We start from the raw sequence: 7,664 nt of genomic DNA, 5'->3' as shown, positions 1-7,664 counted from the left end.
TAATGAATATATTGAACAGAGCAGTAGATATATCTGGAGTGTATAACTAGATTCTGCTTTGACTGTTCAATTTTTCTGCACAAGCGTGGGAGTGCAGCATGCATTCACCATGTACAATAGAACTAATACCAAGAACTGCCTGTTTGCAACCTTTGTTACCTCTGGAGAATTTAAAAATTGAGTGAAGGGAAATGTACTTTTGTTTGTAGAGTGTCAGCTGAGTCCTTATGAATTTCAAAAGCTCAAACACAGGCAGGACCTGAAGTACCAGCATCTCCTGCCTCCAGAATTCAGTTTTTTCTTTATTCCTCTGTGGCTGTTGATTTCCTCCGCTGTTGCTGACACGGGTTGCATCAGCAAGAAAGCTTTGAATGCACCAGCATGGAGCTTGGCTAGCCAAACACTCAAACCATGATACCTGTAGGATACAAGTGCCTGGCAAGAAATAGTTTGCTCCATGCAAGTGTGCGTCAACCATGATACCTTGTTTTCTTTGGTTTTCAGAGGGGTTTTTTCAATAACAAGTTTTTTGTCCTTTGGATAAAAATAATTGCATAAAATCATGTTCCTCTGTTATGAAAACAGAGTATTTCCTGAGCTGCTTCCACTTAGCTGGAAAGCCATTTGCCACTGAGCAGTATTTAGATGCTCATCTGTCCTACTCAGCCAGGGAGCTCATGGCCTGGGTTCTTCCTGCTATTCTTGGATTACATGAGCCACTCAAGCAAAGCAGTACAGAAAAAGATCCATTTGCTGCCACGTCTCATCGACCCCAGGAAGGAGGACAAACAGGCTCCACTTGCTTGTCTCGATTTGGATGAGGCACTAACACGCGTCAGGCAGTGCTGAGCATGGCCAAAGAAAACTCAGACCTGCTGCTAAAAACCCTGCGTAGCCATCACCGCACTCTGGTTCCTGCTCTCTTCCCTGCCTTTTGTCTCTCGCCTTTGCACTGCCAACCCCAAACCCACAGGATGGGTGCTCTGCTGCATACCAACCTGTGAGCAACACATGCCAGTCTAATAGAAATAAGAAACATCACTTTGCCTATGGGTTTGGATCTGGTCACTTAAGAACCCGAGGTATCATTATTTAGGGAAAACAAACAAACAAACAAAAAAAGAAGCTTAAAGACAGCCATGTAATAGCAGGGCTCTAGGAATTTTGAGTAAACCATCTAGTATCAGACACAGGGAGAGCAGTCTTACTCTCCAGCCATCAGCTCTGTGGTGAAAACTGCAGGGAGCTTCTGAGCATCCTTATATCCCGAATGCTACAAATTCCAAAGCTAAAACAGCCCACACTTGCAGAGGACTTTGAAATGCTCATTTTTATTTCCATGCACTCATGCTAACTGCTTTTGCTCTTTAAGATAATGGCTATTCATCCCAACACTATTTTGTAAAAAGCCAGTCATAGGAGGCAATCTTCTTATCTCCTAGGATACATAGGTTTTGTTTGAATATGATAAGGCTACAGAGAAATTAATTTATTCTCTTGAAAAAGTCTCTCTTTCTGTGTATATATGTATGTGTGTATATATATATGTATGTATATTTTTAGCTAATGAAACAAAAAGTACAAAGTTAGTTTAAAAATTCAGCTAACAGCATTATATGGTTTTATGCAGAGACAGAGCTTTTCAGCTCCTGCTAATTAGCATATCTCTGACTCTGATGGAGCAGTTTAAACTGGCTGAAAACCTAGCCCAAAAAGTGGCATTTAATTTTCTAACTTAATTTCAAACTGCAAATGGAAGTCTCTTGTTAGGTTATTTAATTTTATTTTAAAATTCTAAAGGACTGTTAGGGAGTCATGTTTTCCAAAATATGGGGCTGCAAAAGTTCCTGAGACAAGGATGTTTGGTTTTATCTTGATGCCTTCATGCTTTGCTTCTTAAAGAAAAAAAAAAAAAAAAAGACACAGGGAACTGAAGTTATTGAGGATAAAGCTTGAAGTGAAGATGAACAAACAGCAAACACCACACAAAATAAGCAGAGCATGGCAAAGGAACTGTCAAAGTTGCCTTCTACAGATCCCTTAAAAAAAAAAAAAAAAAAGAGAAGTTTTTGCATCCTTACCTGTTTTTTCTCTGTCATCTACATGGTGTTCCATTGTGCCCAAAAGTTATATTTCTCAAAAGCCTGCCAAAATAAAATGTTTCCCTAACTCCCACCAAGCTTTCTCCAACTTTGGAGCTGCCAAATAATCCTGTTCTCAGTCTTACATACATCTTCGAAGTTTAGATACTTGAAATCATACAGTTCACCATGATTTTTGTTGCAAAACTTCAAACTGCATGAAAATCTGCAAAACCTTCTGGTACCACTGAGAGCAGTAGAGGGGAGTATGGACAGAACCACCCACCAAGATCTGAGTGCTTGGTGCTGTGTATGTGTTTAGTAGGGACCGTACCTTCCTCTAAATACACGGGAAAAGCAAAATAGTGATGGATGCAAGGATTTAATACCTTAGCATAGTAGGTCGGGCTTGGAGGCACCAGTCACAGATACACTTTTCAGAAATATGAAGTTTGAAACTGAAGTCTCCTTCAAACAGGAGGCTGATTCAAACAGCACCCAACGATACCTCCGTCCCCGTTCCTGCGGTGAAGAGCAACCAGCTCTCTGATCGTTGCGGGGACTCCCAGGTGCAGCTCCCTTCCCAGCAGTATTTTTAGCACTTCCTAAGCACGTTAATGTCAAAAGAAGTCCGTCAAGAGCCTACCTGGATGAGGTGTCCAGCTGGGCTGCAAACCTTCTGGCAGGCACTTCCAGAAGTGTGTAGTAGCCTCCTTCGGCACTTAGAGACCTTGAGGCTCTAGTCCTCAGTCTCAGGAGCCTGGAAAACAGAGACTCCAAAGTCACTCAGACTCTGCTGTAAAACATCACCCTAAAGTTTCCCTCCTCTGCTTTACTACTCATATGCAACACATAAACAAACAAGCTGTGAAAACTTCCAGTCAAACCAATTCCACTATAAAAAGCAGTAAAGTACATTGCGAACACACTCCTATTCCCCCACCTTTCTTTGGCACTGATGAAAGGTCATAGAGGTCTGGCTGTGCAAAGTCAGTCGAGGAGTTGCTCCACAACCCAGTTTCTCAGTATTGCTGCCAAGAAAACAAGCACAACTGCAGTTGTTTTGGTTAAACCATGCCTTTCTGATGCCAAGAGACGCTGCAAATTAGCTAAGCCTCATTCAGAGGAAATTTATATCAATTTTCCACCTCCCATGAGATCTGTCTGAGCAGTTCCAGCTACATGAAAAGGATGTTTGGCCGATAAATATTGTGAGAGAAGGGCCAAATGGAGCTGGCTGAGGCACCAGGTGAGGTGGTGGGAATATCTTCGATAACGCAGGCTAGCTGGAGTCCGGCCAGGCTTTCACCCTGGTTGTAACAGCTGCCATATGCGAACGCGGCGAGGAGCAGACCCTGTGTCAGAGTCGCTAAAGCAGATAAAGCACTTAAAAAAGAAGACATGATCTACTGCGCATTGGCAGCAGCGTAAAAAGCTGTGGCAGATGTGTGGGGGGCGGGGAAGAGGGATGTTCCCAAGCAAGGACAGTCTCCAGGTTTGCTCACACGTGGTGGTAGATACAGTATGAATACTACAGACATCTAGGTATCTATATAGATGTGGATATCAACACAAAACACAGCTCGGCTGCTGCAGGTGTCCCCCCCCACTGCCTGAGGGTTTAGGGGAAAAGCTGCATCTCCTGTGGTGGTGACACCCAGCTCTGATGTACTTGGCCACCAAGGCTGGCTGAAGACAGGCACGAAGCATTTAACAACAGAGACGACTAGTGATTTGGAAAGAGTTGTAAATAAAAGGTCAGTCAAGGAACTTTAATTCACCTGCAGCTCTGTTTCCCAAATTAGTCTTGGGAAACGTGGCTCAAGTTGCAGTTACTGTGCCCAAAAGATGAACGAACAGGACGTCAGATGTTGAAGGCAGGTTGTTTCGGAGGTGTTACCCACGAACATCAGTCTTTTCCCCTCCCTCTGGCTCCGCTCTTCCCATGGGACAGATTTCTGCAGGATGAGGGATTACAAGTCCTCCATGAGGCCAGGGAAGAAACCTGGATGTAGATGGGTACCTGACAGGGTTAACTGGCTTGAGCCACTGCTGACCTGCAATTCTCAGTAATATCCACAAACACTGGATATGGAATTTTGGCATCCCACTGGCAGTGGGAAAGGGTTATAATATACAAGACCATTCCAGTAAATACGATGGGCAAAACCTGACCTCCTTTTGGAGAAAAAAACCCCACAGAGTATAAAGTTCTTCTACGGGAGACAGCCACCCTTGGTCAGTCTCCTGAGTGTATTCCCCCTATAGTATTTTTTCCCCTCCCCTGCTTGAAAGATGAACATACCTACCTGCCCTGCAGATGTCACATCTGGTCACAGGAGACTGCAGTCAGCGACAATAAGGAGGGTGAGAAGAGCTCCACTAAAGCAGCTGTGCCTAACATCAGTATCTGAGCTGCTGCATTCAAGCACATCAGCCTCCTTCATCTTTTTAAACACTGCCAGTACAGCGAGGAAAGCAACTTTTCTGCTCAGCCCCGGGAGGTGTTATCCCAATGCTGGCTTTTCGTGTGGCTTGGGGAGTAATCCAAAAGGAGAACATCACAAGTGGACAAAATAGCACATTGGAATAGGTCAGGTTAACAAGGGATTTCCAGGGAAAGCTGGGAAAAAAGACATGGTCACAGGTGAACTTAAAGAAGTCTAGACAGTAACAGAGGGGTATGTAGACTCACCAAGCCTCCCTATACTGCTTATCAAAGCTGTCTTGCATCAGACAGGTGGGCAGTCTGCATTGATCGAGGTATTACTTTTGAACACACTGTGATCTTCCCTGTGCTGTCTTATCGTCCAGCAGGCAGGCAGGGAAGCAGATTACCTGTGAGGCATTACAAAAGGTAATCTTTATTGACAGCTCTTAGAAGAAGGTCTCCTTAAGGCCGGCTTCCCACTGTCACTGCTAATGTGTTGGGCTTGGCTTTATTCTGAGTAGGTAACAAAGGTAAAGATGGCATGAAGCTGTATTTAATGCCTCGGGTCCCATCAAAGTGAGCACCTTCATCTGGGTTCTTCTGGTTCACCCACTCCAGGAGCCTAAGGACAGCTATAAATTTAAAACTAGTCACATGAGTTGTCTATACCGCAGAAACCACCCATCATCCCTACCCTAGCCCAAAGCCCCTGGGCGCTCGGTGCTATAAAAACACATCCCTGAATTTGCACTTCCCACAGAACAACCGGTTTCAGTTCGGTCCCTTTCCATTTTTGGTGAGCCTGAAACAGGTCAGATCATGACTCCCCTGCCTGGCTAAGCCAGCCTCCTGATCTGTCTGTTTGTCTTTCTGAGTGTCAGTTTGTAGGTTACATGACAAAATCTTGCCTCCAGCTCACAGAGGAAGAGTGGCTGGTAAGGAACACCAAATGATACCCTGCCCCAGTTCCTCCCAGGGCTGTCGCAAGAGAGTCATCAAGCCATCAGCCCCATGGGCCAGGGGACATCCATCTCTGGGAGTCATAAGGAGGGGACGGGACTCATTAGGGGATGCAGAGAAAGAGCATTACCTGCTCAGCCACCTGGCTGCTAATGCCTTGGTAGGAGGTCTCCTGTGGGTCCTTTAATATCAGGATGGCCCATTCTTGCACCTGGAGGATGCTGTCCTCCAAGACCTGTCACCTTTCCTAACCTCCTCTGCCCTTCAAACTGTCTCCTGTGGGATCCCTTGCTCCGAGGCACAGCTGGGAGTCTGGTTTCTGAGAAATTACTTCTGTCTTTCCAGAGCAGCAGCAGCCTCGGAGGGTAGTAATGTCTTGCCAGTGTTGCAAAAACACAAGCAAAGTGAAAGGGATATGTAACGCCAATGCAGGACAATGTTGTAGAAATCTCCATACAGGACCCATTCTCTGAAGAATTAAAGAAGGGAATACAACAAGGCAAATCAATCTGTTTTTATGCAAAATAGGGCTTGTCGAACAAACCTGATTTTGCTCTGTGATGAGATTACAAATTTGGTTGATAAAGGGAACTGTCCAGATGTAATAGGCTTAGATCTTCGGAGGGCTTTTGACTTAGTATCAAATGACATTTGGTTTAAAAAAAAAATGGTATTATATAGCATCAATAAAACATGAACTAAACAGATTAAGAACTGCCTACCTGACAGATATCAAGCAGCAAGCAGTCAGGGGAAACCAGCATTAAACAGGAACGGCTCTAGTGAGGTGGCACGAGGAGCAGGACTATGCCCAGAATAGTTTGCTGCTTTCAGCTGTGCTCTGGGAGTTGATGCAAATAAAACTGGCAAGTGATGCAAATGCCAGCAGCTCAGTAGAGAGTGATGAGGATGAGGTTGCCATACCAAGACATCTGTGTCACTGAGGGAACAGGGACCACTTACACAGAGGCGGCTTGAATATGCAAAGTCATGTGTCTAGCAAGGAGAAACACATAGAACAGGGACTGTGCCCCAAAATGGGGGTTGCAATGGCCACAGGACTGACCGTGACCTCCCAGCGTGAGGATTTGGCAAAGAGACACAATCCTTGTCTACCGATAGACCGCATGTGACTTTTTGTGCTGGGATGAGAACGGTCCTGGGATACTGTGCAGCCTTCTGGCATCTGGAAATCAAGAAAGCAGGGAAAATTCAAGGACAGTGAGGAAAAATGCTGCCTAAACTATCTAGGGGCTGGGGGGTGGGCAGAGGAGTGCATTAGCAGAGAGGGTCAGACAGCTTGAGCTGCCAAGAGCTTTGTGGCCGGCCCTCACCCTACGCGTCTTCTTTTCTTCTGAGCATCACCCTTCAGCTTCAAGGACTCCTCTTTCTCCTTGACGGACAGCCAAGATGGTAAGCAAAGGCCATGTCCACCCACAGCCCGGCTCCTGTGGGCTGACACAGCCCTGTGACCACATGGAATCTGCAGACCAGACCCAGCCTCTCACACACAGCTTCTCGCTGCAGGTAGGGAAGGTCTGCAGACGTCACTCGGAGTGTCTCGGTGATATTCAAGCCTCAGCAGTGCACTGTGTCACACAAGCAGGACTGGGAATAATGGGCTGTGCTACCTCTCTCTAATTTGCAGCATCGTAACCATTCTAATTTGCAATTTTCCCCAAATGAGACACTTGCATGTCAATTGGCTGCTACCAATTACAAGATGGGCAGTATATGCCTTGAAAAAGTAGCATCAGCCTCTATTGGGATCATTAAAAGATAGCGTTGTAATCTCACCCAGGCATTTTAGGTGCTTAACAAACCAAAAAGGGCAGACTTTCCTTAAGAAAAGCAGCAAGAAGCTGCCAAATGTGTCTTTTAACCGAGTGGAGCTTGCCAAGGTGAGTTTAGCAGTGCTATCTTGAGACTGCCAGACTGAATTACTTTGAAGATTTTGTTGTTTCTTTGCTTCTGTTGCTTTTTTAAGGAAAAAAAAAAAAGGCTAAGATAAGGGAAGAAATACAGTAAGGAAAGAGAAAGAAATTAGAAGCCTATAGCAAGTGAGCTGCAGCTCCTTGCTAAAAATGCAGGCAGGAAGCTTTCCTGGAGGACGAACAACAGCATCACAAGCTTAGACCCTGCAAATTGTTAACTGTCCCTTATGCTACTCCATCCTGCCATCCAGCTTTTCG

The 7,664-nt window shown here is 45.2% G+C and overlaps 1 long non-coding RNA gene across 2 annotated transcripts; it reads right to left on the bottom strand.

Moving 5' to 3' along the window:
• Positions 1 to 1,043: 1,043 nt before the first annotated feature.
• On the bottom strand, positions 1,044 to 7,463 carry LOC138688520 (uncharacterized). 2 transcript variants are annotated; one of them, XR_011327375.1, is made up of 6 exons: positions 6,195 to 7,463; positions 5,603 to 5,941; positions 4,777 to 4,919; positions 4,391 to 4,615; positions 2,728 to 2,841; positions 1,044 to 2,144 (listed from the first exon to the last, which is right to left on the bottom strand). It is a non-coding gene; the product is annotated as an uncharacterized lncRNA (long non-coding RNA). The 2 variants fall into 2 exon arrangements; XR_011327374.1 differs by having other exon boundaries at positions 1,044 to 2,841.
• Positions 7,464 to 7,664: the final 201 nt, after the last annotated feature.

This window comes from Haliaeetus albicilla, chromosome 13 (assembly GCF_947461875.1).
Source record: "Haliaeetus albicilla chromosome 13, bHalAlb1.1, whole genome shotgun sequence".
Taxonomy (NCBI): domain Eukaryota; kingdom Metazoa; phylum Chordata; class Aves; order Accipitriformes; family Accipitridae; genus Haliaeetus; species Haliaeetus albicilla.
Note: the sequence above shows the minus strand (reverse complement) of the source record. Positions and strands in the feature narration are given on the sequence as shown.